Raw genomic sequence first — 22,419 nt, forward strand, 5'->3', positions numbered from 1 at the left:
ACTTGCCCACGGATGGAGTTTTCCACACTCTGGACTTCCTTTTCGAGGTCCTGCTTCACTTCATTTACATCGCGGCCTATGCGAATGATTTGAGTATGTGCTCTACCTAATTGGTTTTTTACATGCTTATCTGTTTCCTCCTGCCTTGTTTTAAGTAAATTGACCTCATTACTTATTTTCTGAAAGTTAGTCTTAAAAGATTCATGGATGTTATCCTGAATAGAGGCTATTTTTGCTTGTGCCTGTGATAACTGACCATGAGATTCTTTAAATTCTGCCTTTAAGCTTTCAACTTCCTTAATCAATTGATGTGAGGTGGGAAAAGAAGCTTTTAAGTCTTCAACTATTTGTAGTTTAAGGTCCTGTTTTACTGTTTCTAAGTCATGGGTGAGGCGTTCGTTTATTTCCGTAAACTTAGAATTAATCTTCGCATTAGTTTCTGAGAATCGTTTTTCAATCTCGGAACCAGCTTTAGTAAGCCTATTTTCCAAATTAGCATTAACTTCGGTAAACTTGGTATTAATTACTTTAGTTACTTGTGTGATACGACTTTCTAAGTTGGCTGTAGTTGCGGTACTGGTCTCATTGATACGAGTGTTAATATCATTAATACGAGATTCTAAAGTGGTACCTAATTGAGCAGTTGCAGCATTGGCCTCATCAATACGAGTGTTAATCTCAGTAATACGAGATCCTAAAGTAGTACCTAATTGAGCAGTAACGGCATTGGCCTCATTAATACGAGCTTGTAAATCAGCACCTATTTGAGCATGCGATTTGGCGATACGTTCATTTAAGTTAATCTTAAGAGCTTCAATAGCCGCTAAAATATTTTCCATTTTGATGGTAATGTATTTAAACCAAGCAACAAGAAAATCATAAATCACTTGAAAAGAATTCAGATATCACCATTATTGTCCAATGGTTAAAAGTTCATGTTCAAAGTCATTCAAGCATTCTCAAAAGAAAATCTCCAGGACATTTAACACACAAAATTACCCCATATCATTGATAACACTTCTTATTAGTGAGAAGTTAAATCTTGTTAGAAAGTTCACTGTAATATTAATAGTTATTCCACATAAAGCACTGGAAATATATCTGAATTAAATTACTAAGTCACACGGTTTTAGTGCGATTTTGTCTATCACTGCACTTCTTAATTATTACTAGTAATTCAAAATTGAGCTTAGAATGGTTAAGTGTCAATTTAATGTCTACTGCACTCATAATTAAGTTCTGATATTGCTGAAGCACTAATTTCTAACTTTACTGCACTCCATATCGGCCCCACGTTGGGCGCCAATTTCTACCCCTCTCCTCTGTAACAGTAAATTTGGTACTTTGGTAGAGATGAGACGCAGGGCGTGTACCAGTCGCTGAAGTGCATACAGAGGGAGAGGGTTTTGTTTAAAAGAAATCCTAAAAACTTTGTTTTCAGAGTTTATTAAAAGATTGAAATTAATATCACCTCTGTACAGCGTATACAGTCGAAAATTTTCCTCGTCCTATGGCTGGCGATGTCCTTGGATTCCGGCAGCTCCACTTTCCATAGCAGCGAACCACCATTCGTCCCCCGATGGAAGTTCTAGAAGATCTATTCGGTGCTTTGTAGATCCATGGCGTCGAGGTAGTCCTTGTAAATGGTGAACATGAATGAACATCGTTCAGCTCTGGGCGAGTTAGTGCAAAGGCTGCTTCTGCACAGATGATAGAGTGTTTATAAATGCTTTTAACAAAGTCCAAACACAAATGTCTCGGTGAAATGTCACTTAACTTTATCACGTGTCAAGTGAAAGAAACATTCACAAAATAAAGTCCACTCGGAACTGATTGTCCAGTTTAAAGTTACTTAAAGTTTGTTGCACCTATGACAACATGAAGGAAGTTCATTGAAGCACTGTTCAATTCAAATGAAATAAAGATGTTCCGCTCGTGAATCAAACTCGTTCACGTGTTGAAACCAAAAGACGAAATTAACTGAGTACTGACAGTCCTTGGTTTTGACTGTTCGTAAACTAAATGTACACTGTTCATTAGAATGGAAATGCACTGTTCATTAAAATAGAGATGCGCTGTTCACACCTGCACAGTTCACAGTTCATGACCACAGCTTACGGATTGGTAAATTAAATTTGGATTAAACACAGTTTATAACTTAAAGTATCGAGTCCTCGGCAAGGAGCAATTAGATTCAAGTCCATAAAATTTCGATTTCGAACACTCGAAAATGTTTGCGGGTCTTGGACACTCGTATAGAGTAACAGTCAATAAATAATGTCCAGACGATACACAATTCACCTCACGTCCTATCGGAGTAAAAGGTTGTCACAATATAAGGAAATCTGAATAAGTCCACATTCAACGTGACTATATTAAAGTCCACGAATTTGAAACTTAGCAGCGGCTTCACGTTCGGTTACCGCACCCGCGAACTGACTGCGCGAATACGACAGTCTAGTGTGCTTATAGAAATCCCGGCCGCAAACTGGTATCACATTCTGCAGCGCACTGCTGCTCACTATAACAAGCTGTAACACATACTGACACACTGATCTGCTGAGCGAAGCAGCACGTATTTATATCTGATCCGAAACTCGTAGAACGTTCTACATCAATCCAGGTTTCGTAGTGCAGCGAGGCATGCTGTGACGTCACCCGCTCACTACGTCACACGCGCGCAGCTGTTGCTTGCTGCCTGGTCAGTTCTTCGTAAGCGGTCCGGAGCATAACACGTAAGTTTAAGATTTTTATGACGGGGACTTAGCCTGTACCGCCGTTAGCGGTACATCTCCCCATCCTCCTGGGGAAAAGAAAATTCGATAGGATTTTCTTTTATCACAATCCTGGCTTCCTCTCGGTACTTCTCAGGAACTGGATAGGGCCGTTTTTTATAAGGAGAGGTGTCCTTGACATTCAATTGGTATTCAAAATCTCTAATAACGCCTGGTTTGTCATCAAAAACTTCAGGGAATTTCTCAAATATTTGTCGAGTTGCTTCTGCCACGCAGGAATCGAACTCTGGGCTTTCAGCCGCACTGGTGAGAAATATGAAGTGATCACGACCTTCGTCGAATATATCCTCAAAAATGGGCACTTCCTGGCCCTCGAAGGGTCCCTCTTGACCGGGTCTACCCTCTTCGCAATCTATTTCATCGGCAGGCAAAGCATCGCTCATCTTGCCTCCGGTTTCTATGAATGGGGTACCCAGACCTTGGCACTTCAAATTATTACAGTCTACCAGCTGCAACTCTACAGAGTCGATATTAAAAAATCGTATGACGTTGGCAGGATAATCAATAATTCCCCCATACTTGGCTAGGAAATCTGACCCTAGGATGACGTTGAATTTCATCGGCGAAATAACTAGGAATATATGCTCGAACTGGACACCTTCAATGTCAAATGTAACAAAAGCTTGAAATTTACATTTGATATGCTTGTCCGGTACTATCCCTTTAATTTTGATCTGCGCGACTGGTATCAATAACATGTCTTCTCCTCCCTTCAACATTTCAATTAACCCCTCAGACATTAATGAAGCTTGAGCTCCAGAATCGATTAAGGCAGTTACATAAAGGGTATCCAAAGTAATATTAATAACTGGAAGACTTCGTTGGACCTTCGGCGTTGTAGGAGTGGGATCTTCATACAAGAGATCTGAGTCATCCAAGTACCAGTAATTAATATTAGTGACACAAATTATTTCCCCTCTACTACGGTTTTCAGGCAATCTTATTGTTGTGTTGTCGAAGTTTTTTTTTTATTGCGCCTGTCGATTCGAGGTTGGTCGCAGGCGTCGTGTTCTGTCTTCTGGCATGCTCTTGATATTCTAAATAGGTAGCGCCAGGTAATCCTTCATCCCGGTTTCGATTCTGGATATATTCGCGAGTTTCTCTCCATCTTCTCTCGATCTCGGCTTTCGGCGAATCTCTATCTCGAGTAAGTGATTCGGTAGGTTTCTTCCACGTTTGATTACGTCTATAAGGCGCACTTTGCCTGTATGGACGTCTCCTGAATCGCCGGAAATGAGATAACGGATCTCTCCGTGGTTCTACTTCCTCACGGGGTTCGGGATTCGATCTCGGCGGGTTATTAACTTCGACATGGTTAGTTGCAACCTCTTTCGTCTTAGTAACCCTAGGTAGATTTTGTGTATGTGCAGTGTCAAGTTTCCTTAATAAATCATCAAGTTGTTCTAGGTCTTGAACATTGGCTGCCACAAGAATTTCTTGTACATGCGCCGGAAATTGTAAAGTTACTACTTGTATTAACTCCTGTTCTGGCAAAGGAGGATCAAAGAACTGCATCTTCTTTAATTGGGAAATGAGAAAATCAGAATATCGTGAAGAATTAATAGCTGTGTTGTATCTCCTAGAGTACAACTGTAGCTTAATCAAATGTTGAATTTCCGAATTCCAAAACCTCTTCAACAAGGCTTCCTTGAACTCATCATAGGTTTTAATGTTAAATTTAAATGCTGTGTACCAATTTAGTGCTTTCCCTTCCAATAATCTAGAAGCTATCCTCAATTGATGATCGGATCGTACTTTATTCTCTTGAAAATACTCTTCGATTTTGAGAAGGAATTCTTTCGCTGTGTACTCTTCCTTTCCGGAAAATTTTGCAGGTTTATCGTCTCAAAATTTTAAGACAGTGGACATGCTAGAAGTATCTCCGCTAGACCCTTGACACTGGTGTGTAGACACCTCCTTCTCCACCTGAGAGATTCTATTATCAATCGTCTCTATTTTTCCTTGCAGTTCGACCTTGATAGTCTTAACTTGCCCACGGATGGAGTTTTCCACACTCTGGACTTCCTTTTCGAGGTCCTGCTTCACTTCATTTACATCGCGGCCTATGCGAATGATTTGAGTATGTGCGCTACCTAATTGGTTTTTTACATGCTTATCTGTTTCCTCCTGCCTTGGTTTAAGTAAATTGACCTCATTACTTATTTTCTGAAAGTTAGTCTTAAAAGATTCATGGATGTTATCCTGAATAGAGGCTATTTTTGCTTGTGCCTGTGATAACTGACCATGAGATTCTTTAAATTCTGCCTTTAAGCTTTCAACTTCCTTAATCAATTGATGTGAGGTGGGAAAAGAAGCTTTTAAGTCTTCAACTATTTGTAGTTTAAGGTCCTGTTTTACTGTTTCTAAGTCATGGGTGAGGCGTTCGTTTATTTCCGTAAACTTAGAATTAATCTTCGCATTAGTTTCTGAGAATCGTTTTTCAATCTCGGAACCAGCTTTAGTAAGCCTATTTTCCAAATTAGCATTAACTTCGGTAAACTTGGTATTAATTACTTTAGTTACTTGTGTGATACGACTTTCTAAGTTGGCTGTAGTTGCGGTACTGGTCTCATTGATACGAGTGTTAATATCATTAATACGAGATTCTAAAGTGGTACCTAATTGAGCAGTTGCAGCATTGGCCTCATCAATACGAGTGTTAATCTCAGTAATACGAGATCCTAAAGTAGTACCTAATTGAGCAGTTACGGCATTGGCCTCATTAATACGAGCTTGTAAATCAGCACCTATTTGAGCATGCGATTTGGCGATACGTTCATTTAAGTTAATCTTAAGAGCTTCAATAGCCGCTAAAATATTTTCCATTTTGATGGTAATGTATTTAAACCAAGCAACAAGAAAATCATAAATCACTTGAAAAGAATTCAGATATCACCATTATTGTCCAATGGTTAAAAGTTCATGTTCAAAGTCATTCAAGCATTCTCAAAAGAAAATCTCCAAGACATTTAACACACAAAATTACCCCATATCATTGATAACACTTCTTATTAGTGAGAAGTTAAATCTTGTTAGAAAGTTCACTGTAATATTAATAGTTATTCCACATAAAGCACTGGAAATGTATCTGAATTAAATTACTAAGTCACACGATTTTAGTGCGATTTTGTCTATCACTGCACTTCTTAATTATTACTAGTAATTCAAAATTGAGCTTAGAATGGTTAAGTGTCAATTTAATGTCTACTGCACTCATAATTAAGTTCTGATATTGCTGAAGCACTAATTTCTAACTTTACTGCACTCCATATCGGCCCCACGTTGGGCGCCAATTTCTACCCCTCTCCTCTGTAACAGTAAATTTGGTACTTTGGTAGAGATGAGACGCAGGGCGTGTACCAGTCGCTGAAGTGCATACAGAGGGAGAGGGTTTTGTTTAAAAGAAATCCTAAAAACTTTGTTTTCAGAGTTTATTAAAAGATTGAAATTAATATCACCTCTGTACAGCGTATACAGTCGAAAATTTTCCTCGTCCTATGGCTGGCGATGTCCTTGGATTCCGGCAGCTCCATTTTCCATAGCAGCGAACCACCATTCGTCCCCCGATGGAAGTTCTAGAAGATTTATTCGGTGCTTTGTAGATCCATGGCGTCGAGGTAGTCCTTGTAAATGGTGAACATGAATGAACATCGTTCAGCTCTGGGCGAGTTAGTGCAAAGGCTGCTTCTGCACAGATGATAGAGTGTTTATAAATGCTTTTAACAAAGTCCAAACACAAATGTCTCGGTGAAATGTCACTTAACTTTATCACGTGTCAAGTGAAAGAAACATTCACAAAATAAAGTCCACTCGGAACTGATTGTCCAGTTTAAAGTTACTTAAAGTTTGTTGCACCTATGACAACATGAAGGAAGTTCATTGAAGCACTGTTCAATTCAAATGAAATAAAGATGTTCCGCTCGTGAATCAAACTCGTTCACGTGTTGAAACCAAAAGACGAAATTAACTGAGTACTGACAGTCCTTGGTTTTGACTGTTCGTAAACTAAATGTACACTGTTCATTAGAGTGGAAATGCACTGTTCATTAAAATAGAGATGCGCTGTTCACACCTGCACAGTTCACAGTTCATGACCACAGCTTACGGATTGGTAAATTAAATTTGGATTAAACACAGTTTATAACTTAAAGTATCGAGTCCTCGGCAAGGAGCAATTAGATTCAAGTCCATAAAATTTCGATTTCGAACACTCGAAAATGTTTGCGGGTCTTGGACACTCGTATAGAGTAACAGTCAATAAATAATGTCCAGACGATACACAATTCATCTCACGTCCTATCGGAGTAAAAGGTTGTCACAATATAAGGAAATCTGAATAAGTCCACATTCAACGTGACTATATTAAAGTCCACGAATTTGAAACTTAGCAGCGGCTTCACGTTCGGTTACCGCACCCGCGAACTGACTGCGCGAATACGACAGTCTAGTGTGCTTATAGAAATCCCGGCCGCAAACTGGTATCACATTCTGCAGCGCACTGCTGCTCACTATAACAAGCTGTAACACATACTGACACACTGATCTGCTGAGCGAAGCAGCACGTATTTATATCTGATCCGAAACTCGTAGTACGTTCTACATCAATCCAGGTTTTGTAGTGCAGCGAGGCATGCTGTGACGTCACCCGCTCACTACGTCACACGCGCGCAGCTGTTGCTTGCTGCCTGGTCAGTTCTTCGTAAGCGGTCCGGAGCATAACACGTAAGTTTAAGATTTTTATGACGGGGACTTAGCCTGTACCGCCGTTACCGGTACAATATGGAGTACTTAGGCTCAAGGGGGAAAATGGTCCTGGATGCATACGCGATGGGACGTCTCCCTAACTCGGAGTCCTGCATTAAAACAGGAGCGACTGCAGAGGAAGATGCATCAGTTTAAACCACAAACGTTTTCGAAAAGTCGGGCATGGCTAAGACGGGGTCATTAGAGATGGCTAGCTTAAGGTCCTCGAAGGCTGCTTGCTGGGAGGGACCCCACTCAAATTTAACACCTTTACGACGGAGAGCATTCAGTGGGGAAGCACGCTTAGCAAAATCCGGGATAAACGTCCGGAAAAGTTTATCATGCCGTCAAAACGATTAACCCCTTTTACGTCCTTAGGAGGGGGAACTCGCGAATAGCCTGAGTTCGGGACAAATCGACATAAACACCTCCAGGAGAAACGACGTGTCCATCGAAAGACATATGGGGCTTCGCAAAAAGAGACTTTCGAGAGCTTAGATGTTAGCCCAGCCTTACGGAGACGGGTCAATACCTCCTTGAGGTGTACCAGGTGCTCCTCAAATCTTTCCGAATAGACGACTAAATCGTCCAAATAATGGTAGAGGTAACTGAACTTAAGATCTGAAAATATCTTATCCAGTAGCCTCGATAGCACCGCCAAAAGGCAGCGGACAGAACTCGTATAAATTCCAGTCGGTTGCGAATGCGGTTAAATGGAGAGATTCTTCGGCCAAGGAATCTGATAATAAGCTTGAATTAGATCTAAAACCGTAAAATAGCTGGCCTTCATAAACCATGAAAAGCACGAGTGTAAATCAGGGAGAGGAACCGACTGTAGCACAATTTTCTTATTTAGGATCCTATAGCCAAGAACCGGCCTGAAGTTGCCCTGCGGTTTAGGGACGAGAAAAATGGGTGACGAGTAGGCCTAAGTGGAAGGCCGAATGATTCCCTGATCGAGCATTTTATCGATGATCTCCTTCCAGACCTTGACCTTAGGAGGAGATAATCGATAAGGAGGAATTCTTACAGTAGTAGGATCCGAGACTTCGATTTTTTAGTCCAAAACATTAGTCATACTCAATTTCTCGGACGGCATTTTTACAGAATTACAAAATTTACAGCAAGAAGTGTGATTCTGAAAGTCTAAAATTAATCCGGAATAAGAACAAAAATTATTTCCTAAGATGATGGGGCACGGCAAATTTACAGCTATGAAAAATGGAAATTTCCAAGAGAAGTTAGAGATACGAATTTTCACCCTAACCAAACCCCTAATTTCTACGTTCGAAAAGTTGGCCGATAGGCACAAAAATGAAACAGGTTCCAAGTCCGGAAACTTACAAATAGACTTATGGGCAGCATACCACTTCTCAATTATGAGGGAAACCACACTGCCAAAGTCTAACAGTGCAGATACGGGTTCGTTATCAACCTCAACCTTAATAAAGGGAACAGGACCTTTAAGATTGGACGAGATGCTTAAACACTCTACCAGACACTTACTAGCAGGATGATCAATAGGCAGACTTTCATTACCATTGGCACATGGGGGTTCATCAGTGGGAATATCCACGACTGCCCCCTCACCTAGTCAACTGGAACTCGAAGTTCCCGGATAATTTCTCGCCAAATGACCAATTAGACCACACTTAAAGCAAACCAACCGACTGGTCCTTGATTGTCCATTTGCGCCAGTGCTAACTGTAGAAGACCACGCTTCCGAAAATTTAACTGGGCAGCGGTTTCCCAGAATTTCTGACGAGCCGCAGGCATAGCATTTCCCTACATTCCCTGACTTGGAGTACTAAGGGCCTTAGGCACGTAGGGATCACTCGACGTACGCAGAGAGCCCACGTGACGAACTCCTTCGGCGGATACTACCATTGCCTCCAACTCCGAAAAATTGCGAGGATGGGTCGCAAAACACAAACAGGAGCGGTACACAGGAGAAATCCCCTCTACGGTGGTTGAAATAATTTGCTCTTCCGAGTAGTTCAAGGCAAAGGCTCTCGCATAAAATTTGATGTCAGAAATGAAGTCCGAAAGGGACTTGTCAACGCGCTGCACTCTAAAATAGTAACTTTGAATAAAGTGATTAAGTGCCCGAGCCGGAATGAAATATGTTAATAAATAAGCATGAAACTGTTGATGGGACATACGCTCAGCAATAGCATTAAATATATTTTGCGACAAAACACCAAGAGCAATTATAAATAATCTGTAACATATGAGCGTGTGATAATCCAAAGACCGAGGCATGGTTTTCGAACTCTACGAGTAAACACAGGAAAGAAACAGTATCGCTAGCCGAATTTACACAATAATATAGAGCGTCTTTTAACATCAAGGTCAACGGATTGGGAATATTAGAAAAGGGCGAGACTTATGACGATAAGGTTAACTGTAAAGGTTGCTGCTCTACCGATTCTAAATTCTCTCGATGTTTAACCAAATCGTCTTCACCTACAACTATACCAAGTGGGGCAGACTGAGCCTTAACAGTCAACTTACAAATCCACGAGTCGACCTTCTCTAAAAGGCCACCAGATTTAGCTTCTAAACCCTTAATTTGGCTCCCAGTTTCCTCCTTCAAGGTTAACGAGATTAGGTCTTCTCTACGGTGAAGATAATGAGTAATGCGAACTTGAACTCTTCTAAGTTGGTGGTTCGATGCTACATCGATGTCTAGAAACTCCATTAATGACCATATGTCAGATAGGTTTGCTTCAAACACTGAGGAAGCTTCACCAACCTCGCCGTCAGTTAGGTTGGGCAGTCTGGCTTGAGCAACCGTGGAATGAAGTCGCGTGGTGCAGTGCGTGCCGAGAACATGGTCGGTATTGAGCAGTACCGGGCCGCGATTGTGAAATGGCAGGTGAAGCAGAAGGAGACTATGAATGGAAGGGTGTTAAGAAAAGAAGGAGTAAAAATAGGTGAAGCGGTGCTGGTAGTGACAGTGATAGCGGTGCTACTGGTTATTGTGTGGGTGGAATTACACCCAGGCCAGAATACCAGCGGAAAATTTAGCATGGAGGACTTGGCAGCACTCAAGGTGGTAGTGAGTGAGGTAGTACAGGAAAAGTGTCAATGGGATAAGGTACAGGAAATAAAGGACATGATGGAGGAGCAGAGAAAGGAGATAGGGAACATGAAGAAATGGCTAGAAACGAAGACGGAGGAATCGAACAGGAGAGTGGACAATAATGAGAAGGAAATATTATTAAGAGGGAAAGTGAAACATCTGGAAGTGCTGGTGATGATGAAGAGAGAAGTGGAGGGGTACAGGCAGGAGAGAATGAATAAAGCCATATTTATATATGGTGTCGGGGAAGGTGAGGGGGAAGGCAAGATTGACCTGATATCCAAGGTGGTAGAGGTCATACGGGATAGGATGAAGATAAACTTCATTGAAGTGGACATAGACGATGTGGAGAGAGTGGGAAAAACTAAAAGACGGAGGCAAATTATGGTAAACATTTTCTCAATCCTAATGGCAGAAATTGTGATAAGAAACAGTAATAATTTACAGGGCCAGAAAGAAGGGGTGAAAAGAGACATGGGAAAAAAGGGAGTGAAAATATGAACATCTTGAACAGACACCTATGAAGAGCGAGAAATCGGGGGCTAAAGGCCCGAATAAGAGGTCAGAGGTTGGTGGTGACAAACGGACGATGGGTTACGGAGCACTCAGTGGCGAAGCTAAATGAGATGGACGAATGCGTTAGTTCCGATGGAGGAGAGATTGTAAGGCAAGATGGAAGGAAGAAAGAAGAAACAAAGAGGAGTGGAGACGAGGAAGGAGAGGAGATCAGCTCAGGTGAGAACGGACAGTGCAGTGTGGACACAGAAGATCAGAACAGTGAAGGGGTGAGTGAGGGTGAGCAGCTAGAAACGGTGAGAGCAGAGTGTAGTGGTTTAGTGAGCAAGAAAGGACATGAGAAGACTGATCGACAGGAAGGTAAAGCAGTTATGAGCAAAGGAAGAAGTAGGAGTTTAAAAGACCTCTGGGGTATGGTATGTAAAGGGATGGTGGATACGGAGGGAATGGAACGGAATAGGTTGGTAATGAAAGGAGGAATAGAGACAAGGGATGAGGGGTCGATAACTACAAGGAGTAAGATTAGAGGAGGGAACTTAGAAGGGAGGGAGGGAAAGTAATAACTATATTGGAAAATAGGATGTGTGAATATTGAGGGACTAATGAACAAATTAGGAAATCAGAAGGGGAATTAATAGAAAGTTTCGATGTTGTGGCACTCTTGGAGACCTGGCTAGAAACAGGGAGGGAGATCTCACGGAAGGGGTTTGTGATTAAATATAAATATAGAAGAAAGGAGAGGACTAAGGGACGCGCACCAGGAGCGATGATAGTATTAATTAGGGAAGAAATAAGTGAACTGGTGGAGGATATAGAGACAGATAGGAAAGAAACCATATGGTTGAGATTGAATATGGGAGGGGTAGAGAATGGAGAAAATAAATCTAAAGATTTTAGGGAAAGGGGATGAGCAGGGTATTATAAGGTAGATTGTTAAGGAATGGGAAAACGGAGGAGAACTGAACAGGTATTTATGTGCGGAAAGAAATTCGTGTGTGGAAGAGGAAGGGGCATAGGACGATATGTCAGGATGTAAGGGAGAAGTGGTTAAGAGTATGAGGATATTCAGTCGTTGGAGTTTGTTGGAAAATTTAGAAGCTAGTGAAGTGTGGGTGATATGGATATAGTGAAGTAGTTTGAATTCGAGCCTGGAGGCTAAGTAAGTTCAAGTGATAACAAAGATTGTGGAGGTGGCGAGGTAGTGAGTAAGTAAAGGTTTTGGTATCTTGCAATGTAGATGCCTTACCGATTGCGATATTGAGTATTGTACGCAATTGTTGCCATTTGGTTTACTTGAATCCAGAGGAATTTGGTCAGGGAATAAAAGAATGCGGAGTAAGCAGTAGTGATTAAAAGAGCGTGAGCCAAATCTGTTGTAAAGCACAGTCAGCGGTTCTTGCAGCATAATCTGTTCTGAAGGTCATATGAAGTATACAGTAATGTAGTAAATGCAAGGTCAGGGTAGGACCAGATTAGTTGTTTTGATGTAGATTTTTGTTTAATATTATTATTATTATTATTATTATTATTATTATTATTATTATTATTATATTTAATAAGATTATTGCTTTGTGAACATGTATCTGGGCTGGAAGCCTGTTTTGTTCATTAATAAATACAGTACAATACAGTTAGGTTGGGCACAGAGGTTACTTTGTCTAAATTAGCTCTTAACAATACCTCGTCACTCTTAACAGTGCCTCTAGATTCTAAGCCGCTAATAGCTAATGCGTATAAAAGTTCCTCCTTCCGGAGAGACCCAGGATAGGCTATATCTCGAGTAGCCATTTTAGGCAAAAATAAAGAAATTCAGGGGTCCCACTGACGGACACACCCTCAGGGCACACGTCTTTTCCAAGCTTATACAGCGGTTGATCCTAGACCAGCCCCATCCAACCACACTCTGCTACCAGATCTGTGCCAACATATGGCAAGCGTAGCGAATGAGAAGGAAGTGGTGGGCCTATGGGGCTGGACAGATAAGCTCTCGAATCGTAGTGCCAAAACTTTATTTCATAACAGATTTAAATTTGCCTTGTTTTGATAACAATATTTGCTACGTACCTTAATCATAAACTCTGTCAGACTCTTTATCCAATATATAGTAAGAACACTCTCGTATAATATAGAATTTACAACAGTTACACAAGGTCACCTAGGGGACCAGCCCAGGTAATTTAAAATTACAGTTAATACAAGCTTAAGAGGAGGGTATCCCACTTCATATAATCGCCAAATACCAACAGGTAATTCTAGAAAATAACGTGGCTAACAATCTAAAACTATTACACTTTAGGTAAGCACGAGTTTATCATAACATCTAAATAGCTCTTAGAACTGCAGAGAATGCGTGTTTCTAACAAATGCGACTTACACATTACTTGGCATTACACGAAGGTGCGTAAAACCTTGCCACTTCATTATAAGGAACGTCAAATAAAATTACCCGTGGCTTTACAACTCATAATGAAAGTCTTTGCAATTTAAATATCCCCATGCAAGGGATACGATATGCCTCATCAAACAAACTGCCACGGCAGATGTGGAAAAAATAGTACAAGAAATAACGAGCATTAGCTCTACGTAAACGCACCAACAAGACTTTTACAAATAAAGGTTACAAATAAGTTTTGCGCAAAACTAACACCTTGATTTCATTTTATTACAATACTAAAAGTGGTCCAACCACCTCATACCCTTTCTTACTTGGTGAGACATCGGAGAACTATAGAAATTTCAGCTCCTACCTCAATGTCAGTGGAACCTAGTTCGACCTCCACACGGCACTGGCTCGTATGTGTGTTCTTCAAGCACGAGAATCAGAATCTTCTCACTCAGTTCGGTCAACCGTGACCTTGCCCAAGGGGCGAGGTGATGTGTAGAGTGAGTCAACAACGATTGGATCCCCGAAAGGGGCAGGGGAAGTAGCCCAAAACATGGAGGCATGAGAATAGGGGGAAACGCTTCCAAAGTAGGAAATATCCACTTCCTCTGGGGCCATACTTAATAATCGAGGAATTACACTTTATTAAGGGAAAGAAGGAAGGCTGGAAATGAATACATAGACATATATACATATACTAGAGAACAGTTACAAATATAAAGTGACACATAACATTAGAGCCTGGCCAGGCTGAATAAAATACCAAGTGCCGCGGGAGACTTCCCACGGCACAAAAACATTTAGAAATATATATTATACTAAGTATGTTATGCTTTACAAAGAAGATAATGCAATTCATACTTTCTTGTTATTCATGTGGTTTGTTCCTTTTCTGAATTATCGTCATGAGGTACTGGAAGATGTTCATCCATACACTGTGTACAGTGTTCAGTCCTCGGATTTGGTCCATCCCAATCATCATCACCATTTTGTATTCGATGCTTGTAATGACGATGCCAGGTTCTGCATAAAGTTACATCGATTGACATCTTACTATGGAGAGGAAGGATGTCTCGAAAATTATTTACGAAAGGAGCAGCGTACGAAGATAAAAATCCTGGTGGTAAACATTGAATCAGATGTTTCGGCATCTCAGATAAGGTTCCATGTATATAGAACATCTTAATAGCCTTACTCACTCGTGTGAGACAAATACTTTGCGTATGAGCTTCCATGGGTTGGTAGTCTCGTGGGTTTTGCCTCGGTGCTGTTCAAATATCTGCCATTCCTTCTCACATCTCAGGGCGCAGACCATCCGTCATTCGTCTTCGTTTGGGGTACATAAAGGATGCTAATGTATGGGCTAAGTTACTAATTGAGAATACCGGACTGATTTTTCATGATGAATTTACATAACATAGAAAGTTGGCATTAATTAGAACTGAATGAGATTGAATGAAATTGTAATAATTAGAATACAATGGAAAAATATGTGAACTCAATAGAAATTATCTTGAAATAAAATAATACAACGATAATTCAGTAAAATTTGCATTAAAATTTGAGTCAAAACATTAACATAAGATTACAGTAAATGTGCCCCTTGACAAATATAGCCTCATTCTGACTTTGAATACACAAATTTTTACTAGATTATGCTTAATGAAAAACAATTCATTAGTTTAATTACTAAAAAATTGATTGATTTAAAATTAAATAAATGAGAATTTTGATCAATGCTTAATTACATTAAATGAAGCTATGATAACTCCGTTAAAACAACATTGCTTGAAACTTAAAGTACAAGACACTTATCAGATTCCGAAATGTCAAATGTTTAACCGCCACAATGAAGTATACATAACGTTTTATGCTCAATAGCATCTAAAATTTATTTACAATAACAATGTTATGTCTGTCTGACATCGAACTCTGGACTGGCCCTTTATGGCCTCTCAACATATGTTTTTTCTGACCCGAATTTTGAAACATGGAAGACCTTCCCGGCATTCCGGATGACAACAATAGTGCGTCAGAAAACTGTCATAAATACAAGGATTAAAATACCTAAACAAGTATAGTGTAATAACGCCTTAATTCAAAACGCGCCATACAAATGTTTATGCATTTTCTTACAAATGTTATCTATATCAGTTTCAGTGCTGCCGTGTTCTTTATAGATGGATACCGATTAATTGAAATCTGCCCCACGAGCTGTGAAGAGAAAATCCTTTACCACCCATGCCTTGAAGTGAGGTATCCATGTATGGTTGAAATATTCCTTCTCGTCATCGTCATCTGCTTGTTGGTTTTCCCGTTCCTTTCTCACAGATGAATACTCGTTTGTCTTTTCCATCTACACAAACTATATCAGTTCGACGAGTAATGTATTTCTTTGAGACAAAATGTACCTCCTTATAAATTTTCCAGTGCAATTTGTATAGTTATGTGGCTACTGAAGAGTGACTCTATGATGGCGAGAGTTTCTCAATTGTTCTCCTTAAGAATATTTCCCCTGTGCATTATCCAGTGTGTTCAGTTCTTCACATCTGTATAGTATTGTGTGTTGTCTCCTCTCAGATACTACTCTCACTGGTGATGTATTACAGGGCATGTTGATAGGAAGATAAACCTATCCTACTACTCACCCATGAATTAGTCTTGATATGTTGCCCGCAAACTTCAACTTCTCTCCCCCTTATGAGCGAGTTTGCAACTTGCTTCATAAGATCGTTTTCAAAGCACATTTCGTTTTTCCTTTTTTGCATGAAGCTCTCTGAAAATGGTGAAATGTTCGTCATCAAGTCGCAGCAGCCTTTGAGAGAGATGATGAACTGCTGTACCTTTGCGAGGCCCGGTGTGCTTTAGATTTACATGTCATTCGATGTCATTCTCTTTCTTTTACCGATAACCTATTTTTTCAAAGTCGGACCTTTTGTATTTTTGACTATGTTTTGTGTTAAGGAAAGATGCTTGTAATTTGCATTTCCTCATAAGGAAATAATCACCATCACCCCTACACTGTGTGCATGATGTCTTCTATGTTGCTTGTCTTAGGATTTTGTTATATAAGCCCTCCGTTTGTACACATCAGCCAATATTTCGTTAGTTATTTTCATTTTATTTCCGACTAGATTTATAACATTATAAGTATACTTAGTAAGAGTCATCTGTGATCTGCTATACTTCAAGAAGAAAAATATAATACGATGAAAATAGCCGAAACTTAGTAGCAGAGAGCACAGTGAAGTCGCTGTCGTACCTACAACAAAGAAATGAAACGGAACGAGGGATAATTTCCATTTCCAACAGAGTGCTCATCGCTGACCTTTTTTATCCTAAATGGGCGTCATGGAAAACAATAATAGTATTATATTCTCACTTCTTTTCTCACAGCGGCACATTTGTTCTGGACGAGAACACACTCTACTACTGAGCAAAGGATGTCGGATAGCGGAGATAATTTTGAAGATGCTCGGTGAGAACGCAATACTCCTACATTGATAACACCTGAAGTTACCATAAAGCTTTTCATACCGAGCTCGATAGCTGCAGTCGCTTAAGTGCGACCAGTATCCAGTATTCGGGAGATAGAAGGTTCGAACCCCACTATCGGCAGCCCTGAAAATGGTTTTCCGTGGTTTCCCATTTTCACACCAGGCAAATGCTGGGGCTGTACCTTAATTAAGGCCACGGCCGCTTCCTTTCCACTCCTAGCCCTTCCTTGTCCCATCGTCGCCATAAGACCTGTCTGTGTCGGTGCGCCGTACAAAAAAAAAAAACTTTTCATACCCTATAACTGTCTGTCTACCCCCACCCCACGTGGGTGGAATAGGCACAATATGTTCTCGCTAACTCCTTTCTGTCAAATGAGGCGACTGAAAGAGTAAACTTCATAAGCGTTCAACTTATGAGCGTGGATTAGCGACCCAGCTATGTCTCGTATTTTCTCGAGTCATTCATGCTAGGTTCTTCACATTTATGATCCCATATGAATCTCCTTGGACAACTCTTATTCTCTACCGAGTCCGATTGTCAATCTTTTGGGATGCCTAGATCATTGTTCTTTTTTCACGTCCTTCTCTTTACTTTACCCCGTACCATAATACTTCGAAGTATTGTTCTTTGAGTGTTCAGCCCAGAGGATGGTCTGAACCTCAACAGCTCCGTAATTTTGTTGGCTGGAGGTCTTTTACTTCTCCGCCATCAGCCACCATATGTAGCGCATGCGTCGCTGAAGAAGCGTAGTAGTGAATTGAGGAGTGAGGTTATTTCCTGTTGCTTTCCTCACTGAGCCATAAGTTGCTATTACATCTCAGTCTGCCAAGACCACTGAAATTCCAGCACCAACCGACCCTATGAGTGACCTTTACACACCATTTATAATAGGGAACGGCTGCATAAGGAACAGTATATCTCGGTCACTTTCATATTGTCAAAGCAAAGGATGACACTGAGACAGATCAATATAAGTAAAAAATTAGTTCTACCCACACCAGAAGACATAACGCACCGTAAACACTAGATATATCCAGCAAAAGGTTAACCTATTTCCGTTTTGGACTTGCAATTTTGTGTGGGGAGGATGGTTGTTTAGATATAGTTCTCCTTGAAACAGTACTCCCCAGGTTGAATGGCTCAGATGGTAAAACCGCTGGCCTTCTGAGGCGAGATCGACTGGTGGGATTTCAGGTTCTAAAGTGAGACGTTCCCATATCAGTAGATTTACTGCCAAGTGAAATAATTCCAGCCAACAAAATTACGGCTGCTCGGTGCCTCCAAAGCCCGTAAAAGTATTTTGTATGAGGTAAAATAAGTAGCATTAAATTATTAAGTTAAAGGAGTGAACATCAGTCACCGGTCTCAGTGACTGAAACGCGGAAGAATGAAATATTGTTATATTAATAACCAACCTCCCCTATTGTATTCTTCTTCCTCTTATTGTTGTATACACACGTTAGTGTGTACACATACAACATTTATTTGTAAGTAATGTTAATTCTTTTCTTACGTTTCCGGCGAATGAATGCAAATTTCTTCAAATTAACCCAGCAGTCAGTCAAGACACAATTACCTCTGAGTGTTGCTCGAGAGCGTGAAAATCGTTACCTGGTTCCGAGCTCATTTTCGATAGCTTGTGAGACAAACTTCCATTGTTACTGTTAAATGAGAAAGTGGCTGAAGTAGAAGTCAACTTCATTCAAAGTTTTGCTTGTCGCGGAGGAAACAACAGGTAACTACGTGACGGTGTGATAGAGACAAAGACATAGTTGACAGATTGGTTAAATGCTTGATTAGTTGCAGTGGAATCCTGATGAAACATATTCACAAGACTATACATACCACAACACTCTACTCCAGCGTGTAAAGTGACAATTCTCAGTACTTCTTGAACGTGCTTCTTCATGATGTCCTATGAAATAATATATTCTTTAAGTGGTATGCTTCCCCACTTTTCAAACAGAAAGATAATGGAATCTTAGTCTAGGTACATTACATGTACAGTCACTGAAAGAAAAAACTGTGAACGCCTGGTTTTGCATATGTTCCTTACAGGTAAAATTTTCTCGGAAAAACGGAACCTGTTGTTATAATGTTTGTTGTGGATATCCACAGCGCTTGTATCAGCATGGGAAATGGAATATAGGCTATTCTGATAATAATTAATATTATTTATGACACATACAATAGAGTAAAGTAAACTCGTGTCCTCATCCTGAGGTGGTGCAGCTCTTTCAAGGCACACCCCCATTGGAGGTGAGCTGCATGTACCATTTTGACCACATACCAGCCCTCCTGCCATTCTTAAATTTCTGGCAGTACCGGGAATCGAACCCGGACCCCCGAGGACGGCAGCTACTAACACTAACCGTTACGCTATGGAGGCGGACACACATACAATATCATGCGCTCATTTATTTTTGAGCGACTATACAATACAAAAACCGAGCGAGTTGACAGCGTGGATGGGACCGTATAACTGTTCGCTTGAATTCGGAGGAAGGTAAGTTTGTACCAAACTGTCGGCAGCACTAAAGATGGTTTTCCGTGATTTCTCAATAGCACACCAAGCAAGTACAGAATTTGTACCAACGTTATGGCCACGGTTGCTTCCTTCCTGTTCTTAGCCCAGTCATAGTTCACTCCTATCCAATCGCCGCCATAAGACCTGACAGCCCGTGCCACGTAAAACTGTTCGCAAAAGAGGAAAAATCATTCTACATACAAATATAAATCTTCAGAAACTTTCATCTTCTTAATCTGCTTACCCTTCAGGGTCGGTTTTTCCCTCGGACTCAGCAAAGGATCCCACCTCTACTGCCTCAAGGACAGCGTCCTGGATCTTCAGACTGTGGGTCGGAGGATACAACTGGGGAAAATGACCAGTAACTCGCCCAGGCGGCCTCACCTGCTATGCTGAACAGGGACCTTGTGGGGGTTGGGAAGATTGGAAGGGATAGACAAGGAAGAGGGAAGGAAGCGGCCGTGGAATTGTGATAGGTACCATCCCGGCATTTGCCCGGAGGTGAAGTGGAAAACAACGGAAAACCACTTCCAGGATGGCTGAGGTGGGAATCAAACCCACCTCTACTCAGTTGACCGGCCGAGGCTGAGTGGACCCCGTTCCAGCCCTCGTTCCACTTTTCAAATTTCGTGACAGAGCCGGGAATCGAAGCCGGGCCTCCGGGGGTGGCAGCTAATCACACTAACCACTACACCACAGAGGCGGACAGAAACTTTCATACTTCACCTTTATGTATTGACTAAGAGCGTCCACATCATTTAAATCCATATCTCTTGAAATAATAAAAAATGAGTCCAATAATAATCGTTTCCTTAATCCCGCACAACGTTTATTATCTTCTATGCCTGAATTCATTACTTTCCTAAATAGCCCAGTTTTCTCTATTTGCCTTACGAGACCCCACCACCACTTTATTTGAACACTGTGGTGTTCATTGCAACTGCCGGCCCCGTGGTGTAGGGGTAGGATGCGTGCCTCTTTCCCTGAGGCTCCGGTTTCGATTCCCGGCCAGGTCAGGAATTTTTACCTGAATCTGAGGGCTGGTTCGAGGTCCACTCACCCTACGTGATTAGAATTGAGGACCTATCTGACGGTGAGATAGCGGCCACAGTCTAGAAAGCCAAGAAAAACAGCCGAGAGAACTCGTCGTGCTGACCACACTACACCTCGTAATCTGCAGGCCTTTGTGCTGAGCAGCGGTCGCTTGTTAGTCCAAGGCCCTTCAGGGCTATCAGGGCTACAGTGCCATGGGGTTAGTTTTTTTTTGGTGTTCGTTCCAAACGTAACCCTTGTCTCCACATTGCGAATACCCCCGTGCCATTGTAACCACTTGATTACTTCAGAAATTATTCCCGCTAATTTTATGTATAATATTTTCAACTTACTCTCACTCATCTTTCACTCCCGTACAACAGACTTAAACCCAGCTAATGTGTAAATAACACTGAATTCATAAATTGCCCGATTTGTATTGCGATGCCGACCAAAAAGCAATGAATTCAGGAGTTAAGTGAGTTCTTCAGTCTAACTTTACCTTTGCGAAGTACATACAGTCTGTCGCTACAGTACACTTACTGTCTAAGCCTTGATTCATTTTCTCAATTACCGGGTGAGATGGTCGTGCGGTTAGTGACGCTCAGCAGTGAGCTTGCATCCGGGAGATACTGGGTTCGAATCCCACTGTCGGCAGCCCTGAAGAGGGTTTTCCGTGATATCCCATTTTCACACTAGACAAATGCTGCGGTTGTACCTTAATTAAGGCGACGGCCGCTTTCTTCCCCATCCTAGACCATTCTTATCCCATCGTCGCCATTGGACATGTCTGTGTCGGTGCGACGTAAAGACCCTAGCAAAGAAATATCATTTTCTCAATTATATAGTCATCGTGGCAGAATATACAACGCAGACGTAACTTAAGTTGGCTGAATTATCCGAAGCGTGGTCTTCGGTCCACAGGATCTCAGTTTCGATTCCCGGCCGATTTGTGGATTTTAATCACTCTGGTTAATTCTTCTGTCCGTGGTAATTCTGTTTCAATACATTCCTCTTCATACACAAATACAGCATTCCACTGAGCCAAACACTGCAGAAACACGTAATAATGAATACATCCTTCCTCATAGGGTTGGGGTCACGAAGGACAACAGGACGTAAAACAAAGCCAAGTTCATATCTACGACATAATTGGTTCCCACGGCTCCAACAAAGTGCAAGGAATGTGGTGGAAGATAATAAGATTATACATCATTAACACAATTCCTTTTTGAATTCTGTGTGGATTGATTTCAACATAGGAACCGTCGCACAAATTCTTATAATTTACGAAATAGAAGAACCTATTGAAGGGACTTTTAAAGGATAGTTTCTGTAATATGATATGTTAGAACAGGGAAATAAGGGTCTCAAAATACATGACAATATATCTATTTTATTACACAAGAATTGAAAAATTGTAAAATTGTAAATTGAAACTAAAGATCAGGACTTCATATTTTTACAATTGTGGAGTTTCTGTTTAGTGGTGCTATTTCCACTTCAAAATATTTTTAGTATGCACTGTATTAGTTCAATACTACCAAATTCCATGAGCAATTAAAACCAGAAATATTATACGTAATTCATTGAATGTGGTACCATACCCGATCATGGATACGTTCCCTGTGCCTTTAATTATGGGTTTCCCTGCGTTTTCCCACAACATGCTTAGGTTGGAAATAGTTCCTTTTGAACAGACACTCCTCAGTTACGTGAAACAATAAAAGTATACAACATAGAATAGAACAGAAACAAAACAAACCACAATGAACAGCGCAATCTTTCTGGGATTGGTGTAGATTTTAATTGAATTATCCTATTTGAATGCACAGAGTTA

This window comes from Anabrus simplex, chromosome 5 (genome assembly GCF_040414725.1).
Source record: "Anabrus simplex isolate iqAnaSimp1 chromosome 5, ASM4041472v1, whole genome shotgun sequence".
In the NCBI taxonomy this organism is placed as follows: Eukaryota; Metazoa; Arthropoda; class Insecta; order Orthoptera; family Tettigoniidae; genus Anabrus; species Anabrus simplex.